A 14,188-nucleotide genomic window follows, 5' to 3' on the forward strand; every position below is an offset into this window, starting at 1 on the left:
GGTACAAACAACATTTGGAAAGATCATTAAGTGGTCCGCTGAGACCCTCAGCAATTTTCAAGTGGTCCACGAAAATAAAGTTTGAGAACGACTGGTCTATTGCACAGCTTTGGCATGAGAATTCAAAATATATTTGAGGCAATCATGCAGGTTCCCAATGAGATGACTGCCAGGACCCTGTAGTCATCTTTCCTCTTGCTTCAGTTCAGCCAGGTCAGTTGTAAATCAAGATGACTTGTGAGAATGAAGCTGAGGAAGAGGACAACTTAAGCCACTGCTCTGATGCCTGAGGACGAACCTATTACAGCTGACTGATTGGAATGTTCATGTGTCTGGCTGCTCCTTGCACGGCTTCTGACTAGGAGCTGGTTTCTCCTGCTTTGGAGAGCTCCAAAGCTGTTCTAGGCTGCATCTATATATTTAGGGCTGCTGTAGTAGAATATATATAATTAGAATCTTCCAGAACTTCAATGCTACAGGTCTTGTTGTGATGTCTTTCACCCAGGGCCGGCTCTAGGATTTTTGCCGCCGCAAGCAAAAAAATGTTTGGCCGCCCCCGGCTCCGCCCCAACTCCGCCCCTTCCCCAAATCCCCGGCCCCACCTCCTCCCCCAGGCGTGCCGCATTTTCCACCCCCCCCATTGCTTCCTGTGGCTCCCCCCTGCAACCTCCTGCCCTAGCTCACCTCCGCTCCGCCTGCTCCCCTGAACACGCCGCCGCTCCGCTTCTCCTCCATCCCTCTCAGGCGAGATGAGCGAGGGTGGGGGGGTGGGGGGTTAGAGGAACAGCTCCCCGCCCCAGCTCACCTCCGCTCCACCACCGCCGCTTTCCCCGAGCGCGCTGCTGCTTGGCTTCTCCTTCCTCCCAGGCTTGCCGTGCGAAACAGCTGTTTCGGGTGTGGCAAGCCTGGGAAGAAGGGAGGGGGGAGAAGCGCCCGAAGGGAGGCGGCGCACTCAGGGGAGGAGGAGGAGTGGAGGCGAGCTGGGGCGGTGGGGGCACATTTCTAGGGGTGGCATGGCCGGTGCAGGAATGCTGCCCCTAGGAATGTGCTGCCCCAAGCATCTGCTTGTTTTGCCAGTGCCTAGAGCCGGCCCTGCTTTCACCAGAGATCCAGTTCATGAGAGCATAGTTCATGGCCAAGGACTCAGAGCTATGGCTAAAGGGAGTCTTGTCAGTATTCTAGCCATCTCTTCTTGCCAATAAGGATATGGGAACAGTGACTGGACAACATAAGCCTGGAAGCAGCAGCCGGAGACCAGACCAGCCCCCAGGCAAAGGGCTGCTATTTAAAGGAGCTAATTCACAATCAGTTAAATTAATAGGCAGCAGGTTTAAAACGAACATAAATACTTCCTCACACCATGCACAGTCAACCTCTGAAACTCATTGCCAGGAGATGTTGTGAAGGCCAAACTATAACTGGGTTCAAAAAAGAATTAGATAAATTTATGGAGGACAGGTCTAACAATGGCTATTAGCCAAGATGGTCAAGGATGCAACCCCATGCTCTGGATGTCTCTACACCCCTGACTGCCAAAAGGTGGGACTGGATGACTGGGTTAGGGTAAATTGCCCTGTTGTGTTCACTCCTTTTAGAGGATAGGACTCTGGCCACTGTCAGAAAACAGGATACTGGGCTAGAGAAAGCCTGTATGGGCCTGATCCAGTATGTCCATTTTTATGTTCTTAATCAAATTAAGCAAAATCCAGATTAGGACATGAAGACATTTGCTTACAATTTCTGGACCTTCACTCTTAATAGGTACATTTGAGGACACACATCCTACCAAAGCATTGATAGAGCAGTCCATTGGAGCAGCATTCTCCCTCAGAGCAATTTGGAAAAACCAGGTTAAAACATGGATGCCAGCAGGAGATGTGTGTGCCAATGCTGAAGCTCCACAGGTAATGATCAGTATAGACCTGGTTAGACCGTCCAGTAGGTTGGCCCATGCTGGTTGCCCACATGATGTTAGAAACAGATGCAGCTAGAACAGCGTTCACGTGGCAAAACGTGGTTTTTTACCTTGGCTTGGGGGCTGTGGGCTGACTACATATTCCTGAGGGAATTCTGCACACAATATTTTAAAATTCTGCACATTTTATTTGTCAAAGTAACACAATATAGTCATGCCAGTTTCAATTATTTGGGTAATTTATTTCAAAATACCTGTCAGCCAGTATGTCTGTAACAATACAGAAAACAAAAAAGATTCAGGAAATGTTTTTTAACAAATAGAGTTCATACTAGGTGTATTAATACAGAACTCTTGAGTAATAATTCATTTAAACTACAGTACAGAAATGCATTTCCCACACCCCTCAAAACAGTGCACAGGCCTGGGGGAGTCGGATAACAGAGGCGCTGAGGGAGAGGGAAGTAAATTGCTGGGAAGGCACCTGGGAGTGAGCCTAGAGGGGCGTTGGGTGTGAGTTGTACAGTACAGATTGGGGGGCGGGGGTTCAGGGTGCTGACCGGAGCCACCGGGGTCCCTTTTTGAGTGGTCGTTCTGGTCAACAACTGGACCCCTGACAACCCTACAAGTCAGAGGTGGGCAGGACTGACTAATGGCTACCCAGAGCAGCCCCCCTCCCCGCGTCAGTAAGGGGCTGTGCCGGGAGGGCTGGTCACTGCTCTCTGCCCCGGGTTCCTCAAAGCAAGCGGCGTCCCACGGCCGCGCCCCCTGTTCATGGGGCTTCCCGGCCGCCTGGGACCGCGCCGGGCCCGGCTCCCCCCACCCTCCCGCCTGCAGAACCACACGTGCCGGGGACAGGCCCCGCCCAACGACCGCCCGTGGCTCCCGGGGCCTCGCCCCCTCCACTGGACTCCTCGCCCCGCCCACTCCGGCCTCTTCCCGCTCCCTCCCACCGGCGTCCCCGCGCTGCGCGCTCCGCACGCGCCCCTCCCAGCGGGCTCGCTGTGTGCGCAGGCGCGGGTCGGGGACAGGCGCAAGGAGGGCGGAGCGCCGCGCGAAGCGGAGGGGCGGGGTCACGAACTCTGACCTCCCGGAGCCGGAGCCGCCACCGACAAATAACCCCCCAGGAGAGGCCGCCGGGAGCTGGGCCCGCCAGGTGAGAGCGGCCGGGCTGGCCTGCAGCCGCTTTCCTCCCCCGGGCTCGGCAGCGGCTTATGCGGGGCCTGGCCTGGAGGCGCTGCGCCGCTTGGGGGCGGCTCTCACCCGTCCCCAGCCCGCGCCGCGTCCCGCAGGAGCCGGGGAAGCGGCCCCCTCTGTCTGTCCCCGGGCGGGCGGGCGGCTCCGTCCTGGCTTCCCCGGGAGGGCGGCGGCTCCGCGCTCTCCTGACCTTTCACCTAACAGGAAAAGCTTGTGTCTCCCCTCCCCGGATCCCGGCCGCGCCCCGGGGCCCGCTCCGCCCGCCCGCCCGGCAGTGGGGATGGGGGGCGGCTCCTGTGCCGGGCTCCCAGCGCTGCGGCTTTGGCTCCTCTGCCCGCCCGAGGGAGTGTCTGAGCTTCCCCCTTTCCCGCCGGGCGGGAGCCCCCAGGGCCGCTGGGGAGGGCGGAGGCAGGGAGCGGGTCTGGCCCGTTAGGTTGCGGGGCGTTAGCGCCCGGGTCTCCCCTTCCCCGTGAGCGCACAGGCGGCCGCAGCAGCCATTTTGTGTGGGCCGAGCGTCCCGTGCGGGTTTGACCGCGGCCGCTCGGGCAGAGGAGGAGGCTGGGCCCTGCCTCGGTCCCCCCGCTCGGTAGGGAACTGTCTAGCTGCAGGCCGGCCCCAAGGGCGCTCCCGACCTGAGCTGCATGGGCCCCGTACTCCGCCCCGGGGTAGAGGCTTGTCTCACGCCACCTTTCAAGTGACAGCAGTAAAGGCCGCGCCAGCCTCTTTCCCTGCCGGGGTGTGTGTGGGGAGGTGTCAGGCGAAAGGTGTCCCCGCCTCGCCTTTTGTCTCCTTCGTCACAGAGAAAAAAGCTGCCCGCATCGGTGGGCTGTGAAATGTGCTGGCTGAATATCAACTTTCTAATCGAAATAGAGAACAAGTTCACTCCTGGTAGCAGCCATTTTACTAGAAAGCGGCAGCGAGTGCCCAGGTGTGTGACTGTGCAACCAAGACTCCTTCAACTTAGCGACCTGTCAGAATGAAGGCAGTGCTTGCATGGTACACAGGAAAGTTTTTTGTTTTCTCTCCGCCCACGTTCTCCCCCCCTCCCCCACGAACTTATTAACCTGGTGTTTGTCTGACAACCCTAGAGACTGAAAAGTTCTCCAAGTACAGTATAGGCCATTCACTGGCAATATTCTTCCCTATTTTATCCCATCACTGTATTAAACCTGATTTGAAAGCTCTTCGTGGGTGCTGTGGCAAGCTTCCTCGGTAGACACTCCCACTCAGTGTTTTGGTTGATACAGTCAGGCTGCAAATTGATGCGGATGTTAGTGTGAGCTGGACAGACTATCCACTCACACCAGCTAAGACACTAGATGTTAAAGCTGGGTTGGTTGATGAAAATTTTTGGTGCAGATCTGTTCCAGACAAACTAGTAACCAAGATTTGGAGGGGGCAAGGCTTCATTCCATTGACAGTCCCCTGACTGTCCACGTTTAGTGAAAATATTGCCTCACTCACTTTGTCTCTCTATAATCCTGAAAGCAACAAGCTACAACTACACTGCATGCAGGTTTAGTGAAGACTGATATTTTTCTTTTTTAATACAGTATGAAGGTAGAATCATAGGACTGGAAGGAATCTTGAGAGGTCATCTAGTCTAGTCCCTTGCATTCATGGCAGGACTAAGTATTATCTAGACCATTCTTGTCAGGTGTTTGTCTAACCGGCTCTTGTCAAATCATATGATGGAGATTCCACAACCTCCCGAGGCAATTTATTCCTGTGCTTAACCACTCTGACGGTTAGGAAGTTTTTCCTAATGTCCAACGTATACCTTCTGTGCTGCAATTTAAGCCCATTGCTTCTTGTCCTATCCTCAGAAGATAAGAAAAACAATTTTCCCCCTCCTCCTTGTAGCAACCTTTTACATACTTGAAAACTTTTATCATGACCCCTCTGTCTTCTCTTTTCCAGACTAAACAAACCCAGTTTTTTCAATCTTTCCTCATAGGTCATGTTTTCTAGACCTTTAATCATTTTTGTTGCTTTTCTCTGGAGTCTGTCCAATTTGTCCACATCATTCCTGAAACTGAACACAATACTCCAGTTGAGGTTTAATCAGTGCAGAGCAGAAGAATTACTTCTCGTGCCTTGCTTTCAATACTCCTGCTAATGCATCCCAGAATGATGTTTGCTTTTTTTGCATGGAAATTGTCTTACAGATTCTGACAGGCTGCTGTATAATTGATATGTCAGACTTACTGTTTTCCACTCGTTTTGCCCTAGTGGTTTTTTTTTATTATTATTATTAGTTGTCCCCATTAGTGCCCAAAATGTGCTAGGTACTGGTCAAATTCAAAAGGCACAGTCTGTACCCTGTAAAACACATATGTATTTTGTAATAACTGTTTCATTTTTGCCAAAATACATTTGTTGAAGTGGACATTGACTTTAGTACAGGGCAAGGCTAGCCAGACTTCTTGCCAAACACTGAGATACTCATTGAGTGCATATTAAATCATGTGTTTGTAACTGGTAGTGGCTACTCTTGAAAGGAGATATGTGTGCTAATATTGTAGGCACTGGCACTATTCTTATTTATTTGTATTATTGAAGCATGTAGGAGCCCTAGTTCTGGATCTGGACCCCATCATGCTAATGTTTGTTTATTTTAAAAAAATTATAGCTCAACATTTTAGTCAGTTGGAACTGGGCAGTTCTTCCACAGAAAACATTGTTAAAAATGAAATGTGGAACCACTGCAGAGTCAGAAGAAATGACCTTGTTCTGTGTTGTCTTTCTGTTTACACTTTTCTTCGTAGTTTTTCTGTTTTGGGGAAAGTTAATTTGGCCATTCCCTGTTGCTCTTGCCACATCCTATAATTTGAAATGGCTTTCTGGAGGCGGTGTTTCTTGTCTGAAAAGAGTTGCTGTATATGATTCTTAGACTATTGGAAAGAGACATCATCTTAAATAGGCATAGGCATCTGTCACCTTAGTATCTGAATGTCTCGGGGAGAACAAAAATCACTGTAGGCCAGTGATCTAACTATCCTCTGTTTTTTCCCAGGACTCCTGGGGCTATCTCTTAACAGATTTATTTCTCTTCCTCCTTTTCTCATTCTTTACTGTTTTTACTTGTAGCTGTGAGAAAGCTAAATCAAATACATATGTTTTATTTTTCATTCTGAAGGCAGTGCGCTTTGTGGGCATTTTTATCTTCTCTAATGAGTTCCATAGCTTTGGTCCTGGTGCCAAAAAAGCTGTTGCCTGCTCTTATAAGCTTCACCCTTGAGGTTGAACATCATGGTTTCTACAGAATAGAGCTTTGATGGATGATTCCAACTCATCTATCTTCAGTTAACTCTAAATTTTTCTGTAGATTACTGAAAAGGAGCTCTTTTAAGTGATGGCTCAATAATAATGGGACTGTAGTTGCTATTGACAAAGTTTCTGTCAGTATTGCTCGGATGTGAAATGTATTTACAGAGTATTTAGATTCAAAGTTATCTGTTTTGTTAATATCGATTTCCCTATGTAACATAAGATTGAAAGTATTTATAGTGACCAAATGTTGACTATTACATTGCTTAAATTTTGTATGTTGATATATGTATTTTTAGTTGTTTTACTTATTAGTTTACTGTGCATGAATTGTATTGGTTAATGTGTAATAAACATACAGTTTCTCCATCTAATAAAGTTACTGTAGTTTTACCACAGTTTGTGAAGCAAAGTTGTCACATGGGAGAAAAGATAAGCTATGGTCTCTGTATTGATTATTTGATTCTGCAAAAGTAAGGCCAATTTCCAAATACCGGGGACTCATCTCTGTGTCAGGATTCTAAAATAGCCTGTCAAGTATGTGCTTATTCTCCTGGCTTCTGAGCACAAGTAGTTGAGGTTTTGTCATCTTGATTCTGCAAAGCTGAAAACAAATACTGTAGGATTTCACAGCATCTTGAAAAAGAAAAGGAGGACTTGTGGCACCTTAGAGACTCTAAGTACTCCTTTTCTTTTTACAAATACAGACTAACAGGGCTGCTACTCTGAGACAGCATCTTGTGTATATTTGGTGAGAAAATGGTGTTGGCTCTCTCACGAGAGAGAATGAAAACTACAGCTAATAAATGTGAGAAAAAGAACACTTTGTACACTTATTTGCCTAAGGAAAACTATAAATTGTCACTGTTCTTAGCCATGATACTCCATATATACACCTCTACCCTGATATAACGCTGTCCTTGGGAGCCAAAAAATCTTACCGTGTTATAGGTGAAACTGCGTTATATTGAACTTTCTTTGATCCACCGGAGCGTGCAGCACACCCCCCCCCCCCCCCCCCCCCCCCCCCCGGAGTGCTGCTTCACTGCGTTATATCTGAATTCATGTTATATTGGGTTGCGTTATATCGGGGTAGAGGTGAAGTTTTAGATGTCTTCATTTAATCCTAGAATCCTGTTCCAACATCTTTACAAAGATTATGGGGGCATTCCACTGTCTGCTAAAAATAGCAGTGATAGATGGGAGGGCATGGCTTGGGCAAGTAGAGAGCCATGCGGGTATGTACTCGCACACATACCTCCACCCTTCAGGTGTGTCTACACTATACTTGCCTAAACAGTGCCTCAGTGGTTATACTGCTGTTTATACCCATGCTAGGGGCTCTCGACTGTCAGCCCTGCCTGGGGTGGCCGGGCTGCAGGCTGTCAGACCCGCACTTACATCGCCTGTAGCACTTACGTTGCCCCATGGTGACAGCTTGGGCTTTCAAAGGCAGCAACAGGGGATGTAAGCATAAATAAATAAAAAGATTTTGCAGTCCCTTCAAAAGTGTCTGGCTGTCCGGATTTGGCCTGCAGTCCACCTGTTGACTACCCCACTGTAAAGTATAAAGGACCTCTATTTTGTATCTTCTGCTTTGCATTAGAAATTGAGATCTAGTCTGTGTGGTGTTTTTTTTGTTTGTTTGTTTTTTTTAGCTCCATGGACAGCTAAAGATCTAGTAAACTTGACATTAGACACAAGTGAAACCTGACTGAGGGGGAAATTATTTTTATTCAGTCTGTTTAAATCTTTTTCATTTCCCATTTAACCTGGGAATTACAGGCAAAAATATCTTTTAAACATTAAAAATGCTTGCTCCTTCAATCAAAGGTTGCAAGACCTCAAAATTCAGAGGATAACTGAAAAGATCACATTGTAAGCTCTTTGGGACAAGTTATGTGTCTTCCTTAATTTTTGTATACTATATTGTGGGCACCACTATAAATACCTACTATTTGTAAGGGAAAGACAAGCAGATTTTTTTTTTTTTTTTTTTTTTTAGAAAATTCAAGTTTTTTGAATGCATAAGAAGCAAAAAAAAAGTATGCCCTTCATTAGCAGTATATTTTCAAACTAAAAAGAAATTCCTGTACAAATGGAATTAGTGAAAATCTGTATGGAAGATTTACTTTTTTTACACTGTTTAGAAAGGGGAAGGATGTCACTATGGAATATAGGACTTTGAATGCAGCAGGGAATAAGATATAATAGGTTACTTCCACTAGCCTGGCAAAATACCATATTTTAGTTCAGTGCTTCTAAATTTTTTTTCCAGAGGTGGATTCTTTCATCGATCACCTTTCCTAGCAGTCCTGTTCCCTTATCTTTCCTCCAACTGCAGTGTTTAATATGAAAAATTAATATCAGGATAGCATTAAAGTTATGAGGAAAAGATGCTTTAATGTGACTGGTGCAGATATAAGCCTGGTTGCTTCTTCCTCCACATTTTATGCTTACAAGTATCAAATCTCCCCTTATTTGCTTGTAGACTCATCTATTTTAAATTTCCTTGGTTGTTGCTGTTGTCTGTCTTTCAGTTTGTCTGACTCTCGTAAATGTTGATGTGTGCAAATATGATCATATAGAAACAATATACAAAAACATGAAGCACCGAAGAGGGGTGTGCGTAGTTGCTTAAGTAATTTTTGTTAGACAAAAAACCCCAATCCTCTGGTACTCTTCAGAGTCCTGGATTGGGCTGCTGCTCATAGGAAATATTACTGTTCAAAGACTCCTTTGCCATTGTGAGAAATGTGGCTCTTTGGACTACAATTTGAGAACTGCTGGTTTAGATTTTTGTGCCGCTTGAACTTCCTGGTACTAAACTACTGAACTAAGTTTTGTAACTTTTTCAAGGAATGCTTCTGAGGCCACTGGTAAAGGAGACCAATTCTGCAGTGCTTTATAAATAATAAAAATGAAGCAAAAAATGTAAAACTATATACAGTAAGGTTAAGTTGCATGGAAACACAGTCAGGACGATGATACAAATGGTAAGAGAGGCCACCAGTGAACTGACAAATGCTGAAGAAGTGCTGGAAGGAGCATTCTGACAAAGTGCTGAACTCTGTAGTTCATCCAGATGCAAGCATTCTGTGTATGCTGGATGAACAGGGCAGCTTGCAAGGCAGAATAGATATTAGCACTGAATCACCATCAGAAAAAGAAATAGAGCAGTGAAGCAGTTAAAACAATGGGAAAGCTGCAGGCATAGATAATATAATAGTTGAGCAGCTAAAACCTGATGGGACAAGTGCTATCAAAGCATTAGGAAAAATACTTTAAAAGGTATGGGAGCATGAGGGAGGTACTGGATGACTGGCTGAAGGCAACAGTTGTATCAGTGCTGAAGAAAAGCAATCCTCCCAATCCAAATAATTATAGAGGTACAGGCTTATTATTAGTACCAGGAAGAATGATGAAAGTAATTATTAACAAATTAAGGTCAGTTTTAGAGGATGTAGCAGGCGAAGAACAGTGCAGCTTTAGACCAGGTCAAAGTTGCATTGTTCAGATATACCCACTCTGACAGTTATTTGGGGGAGGGTAAGAATGGGAATTGAAGATGTTTGTTGTTTTCATTGACTTCACTAAGGCATTTGATTTGGTTTGGAAGGATGCATTATGGAAAGGAGTAAAATCCTATGGAGTTCCACATAGGATAACTGCAGTTATAAAAGTTATGTATGGAAACTCCCAGAGTGCCATAAGAATTGGTGGTAAATTAAGCAGCTGTTTCAAGTCAAAGTTTGGTATAAAACAAGGGGGCCTGAAATCACCATGGCCTTTCATCATGTTCTTAAATTGGATATTAAGAATGGTAGATGAGTTGGAGGGCATGACATTGGGTGATCTAGAGTTAAGCTCTTCAGCTGATGCAGATGACATCCTACAATTGTCAGACACATTTGAATTGATGATGGTACTCTTTCCTACATGGGAAATGGGTGTAGTTGACTTGGACTTGCAATTACTTTCTTGTCTTGGCACTTACTGTACCTTGGAAAAGGGACAATAGGTAGAAATGCAGCAGTGGTAAAGTCATAGAACAAATAATATCTTATGTGCACTTAGGAAGCTTCATCTGTACTGATGGTTCCATCAAAGATGAGGTTAAAAGGAGATGTACATTAGCTACAAGTGCTGCACAGAAGTTGACGAAATTATGGACTGATAAAAACGTGTTTGGTGCAAAAGTGAAAAATTATCAAACCAATATAACAATGGTATTGTTTTATGGTCTGGAAGCAGCAACATTAAATGAAACAAACATCAGAAGGCTGGAGACAATAGAGATAAGAGTTTTTTGGAAGATGGCAGGTATAAAGTGGAATGATTTTAAGACACTTGAAGTTAAGAGGAGAGTAGGATGTGAAACTAAGTACGGGATTGGCTGCAGTCAAAAGATTACAGTGGTGAGGATGCTGTACAAGACAAACAGATGATAGGATCTCACAGAAAATAACGCAAACACAACCAACATCAGTCAGACCTAGAGGCCAACCACCGATTAGATGGCAGGACATTGCACTCAGGGATTTGACCAGGCTGGGTTTAATGGAGGAACAAACCATGGACAGAAGGGAATTGTGATGCTGTACTGCTTGCTCCCTGTGTCTGAAACGATGCTTCTGGGGAAGGGGAGAGGAGGAGGAGAAGAAACATGCTGCTTAAAAACAGCTTAGAAAAATAAGTACTTAAATCTCTACTTATCTCTAGTTAGCACATTTAATCATAGAGGATCTTAAAGTTCTTGACAAACTATGATGCCTATTTATATATAATCAGCAAATTTGGAGTAAATTATGCCACCCTTCTAATGAGCACATAGTAACACTGGGCACTAATTTAGGAATGAAAATGAAGAGCCGTGTTTCCGTTTTCAACTGAATAGGGGATTTAGGCAGAATGATCCATGTTAGAACAGCAAAAAATGTTGAAATTTGTACCAGCTAGAAGTCGGAAGCTTTGTTTAACATCTCTCATGAAAGAGGGCAACATCCCATATTGGGCAATTGTTTCATTACTGATTCAGAGGAAAGCAACCATCTACAAATTTCATCAATTGCTGTAGTCCCCATGAGTTTTCCTTGGAGGCCTCTCATTTAAAGAATTAGCTCCATCGCAGTTGGTTTCTGAGACCTAATGAAGTCTCATTGTGAGGTATTATGACTGTCCAGGGAAACGAAACAGTCTTTTCACCAAACTTTCCATAATATTAACTTTTTGTTGAGTGGGTGATAAGCTTTCCTACAATGGTTTACAGATATCTGAGGGATACACAGGAGATTTTTCCAATAATACCTGGTATAGTTATACTGGTATAACTCAAACTTATTCCACAATAAGGGTCATTTTTGTAGTTTAGCTTAAATCACTTCTAATACAACATAAGCTAAACCAGAAAAAGGTACTCTTATAGTGGAATATGAGTGCCCAGACTGGGAGTTACACTGGTATAACTATAACAGTTTAAATTCACACACTGCTTTATACCAGTATAACTTCCTGTGCCAGAAGTCCTAGTTGAAGTACAGGTGTACATACAGCACTATGATTATTATGTAATATTTACAAATCCTTGTAAGTATGTTCTCAAATATAGTAAAACTTGGGCTGTTGTGTAAAGCTTTTAATGTAAAATGAATAGCTACAGAATGCTACAGATTTTAGGTGACAATCTGGCATAATCTGATGCAGTTTTGTGCAGACTTTGATTCCATATAATAAATTAGAATTAAGAAAATATATTCATATAAAAATTAGGTATAAAGACCCATCTCTATGTGCATGGCTTACATTAGTATCAATAGGAATTGAGGGCTTGGTGTTTAGTTTTCTACGGTGTGTTTCCCCCATGGGGTGGTAAATTTTCATTTACATTGCCTATAATGGAGCATTGTAATGGAAATTGTCATTAAACATAAAGCATGCATGAGTGTGTGAATTGTTTTTGAGTTTACTGGTGAATCTTATCTTTTCTGTCATAATTTTAGAAGTTGGTGTCCGTTGAATGAATAGTTTAAGAAACAAACTCCTGACATACAAGTATCAGCATAAAGAAGGGCATGAGAGAATAAGGATGCTTCTTAGAAAGATAGTTTACGTTTCAAAAGTCAGACCATCATATAGTAAGAACAAGTGACCATGCTTGTTTCTTTTAAGGTAATAGTTCTTTTTAGGTCCTTGCTATATGGCATCGACTGATTTGTAAAGATAGAGAGCCATTGATTTGAATTTTTCTCTTCAAGAGCAGAATAAAGGCCTTGTCTGCTCTGACAAATTGCACAATTTTAACTACATTGAGATAGCTGAAGGGGTACAACCCCCCAGTTGTGAATACAGTGGTACTGGTATAAATGTGTTTGTACTGATATAGCTTGTTCGTATACAGGAAGGGAAACAATCTATAATGGTATAACTGCATCAGTGCTAGGGGTTGTACCAGTATAACTATATCGGTTTACAAAAAAGAATGATTCCTGAACTAACATAGAATTCTGTGCCAGACATGAATTCTGCATGTGTGCAGTCATGCATAATTCACCCGGGAGTAAGTGCACCAGTGGCCTAACTTCTCAAGTTTTTTGTAGACATCCTTGCAGAGGAGAGTTTTATGGAGGGATTGGAAGGAGGATAAAAAGGAGATATGGGGATGTTTATGGGGAATTCTTTGCAATTGCGAGGGTCGGCATGGGAGAAAGTATGAAGGACCTTGTTTGAAAATGCAATAAATGGACAACGGAAGCTGACATCACTACTCTGTTTATCTGTGGCATTGCTTTAAAAGGCTAGTAGGGAGCAATATGCACATTCTGGAACAAGAAACAATCAGCTATCACTAATGTTTTTATTATTAATATAGAAAACAAAATATGTATAAGGTGTGCTCTTCAGAGCAGGAAGTATGCCTTAGAAAGCACTTAGCATGTTGTGGGCATGCCTGGAATTAAATAATAGGAATAGGAATAAGAATATTACTGGAAACAAGGAAATTCAGAGTTTAGGCTGAAGCTCCTTAAGGAGTACATTCAAGTATTTAAGCCCAAAATTCAGAGTCTGAAATATTCATATTTTGTAATTATTTCCCTTCAAAATCCACTAAATTAATTATTAAAAATATTTCTCTATCATGAAATTAAAATAACTATTGCTTATTCTCATTTCTTGAGTATTTAAAATACTGCTTTCTTACAATGTCAACTGCTTACAGGTGCAGTAGCAAAAAGCACAGATTCTTTGGGGGTGGGAGGGAAGGTGGATGAGGGACAAAAATATTTGAATGATCTAGAAATCTGTCTGAGCAACAGGGTTTTACTTCTCAGTGTAGTGAGAACTCTTCAGGAGAGAGGTAGAAAGATTCATTCATGTGAAAGAAAGTGGTGCTTACTCTACCTGCAGGAGTCATAGGGTTAGCAGTAAAGCAGAATATATTTTCCAATTATCAGGGTTTATGTAAGAGGCCAGAATCTATAGAAAATGTATGAGATTGTGTAAAGTTGCGTGATTTAAATAAGGGGAAAAAATGGATCACCATACACTTGGTAGGGCACCAAAGCTTCGCTGTTGAAATGCATTTCTATGTTTGTTAGTTTCTCAGGAGTCTTGGGCTTTGCTGGCTGGCTGTTGCTCCCATTGGTGTTATAGTTCATGTGCTTGTGGGAAAACTTGACATGAGTTCAATAGCTGGATGGCTTCCAAGCTGAAGTAGGGATCTTCCATTAAGTATTGATCCACTATTGGCCTAATGCTCAGATTAGTCTATTATTTTCTGCATCAGTAGAGCAGTTGGCCCAGCAGTAC

At 43.8% G+C, this 14,188-nt stretch overlaps 1 protein-coding gene across 13 annotated transcripts in view; it reads left to right on the plus strand.

The window, feature by feature from the left end:
* Nucleotides 1–2,849: 2,849 nt before the first annotated feature.
* Nucleotides 2,850–14,188, plus strand: part of NR2C1 (nuclear receptor subfamily 2 group C member 1) — a 99,422-nt gene continuing 88,083 nt past the window's right edge. For 7 of the 13 annotated variants that reach the window (XM_037884952.2, XM_037884996.2, XM_037885005.2 and 4 more), the window contains exon 1: nucleotides 2,938–3,071. The gene's annotated coding sequence lies outside the window, so the exon portion shown is untranslated. Of the gene's footprint in view, nucleotides 3,072–14,188 lie in introns of all 13 variants that reach the window. The other 6 variants (XM_037884967.2, XM_037884987.2, XM_037885025.2 and 3 more) reach the window with 3 other exon arrangements.

This window comes from Chelonia mydas, chromosome 1, assembly GCF_015237465.2.
Source record: "Chelonia mydas isolate rCheMyd1 chromosome 1, rCheMyd1.pri.v2, whole genome shotgun sequence".
Classification (NCBI taxonomy): domain Eukaryota; kingdom Metazoa; phylum Chordata; order Testudines; family Cheloniidae; genus Chelonia; species Chelonia mydas.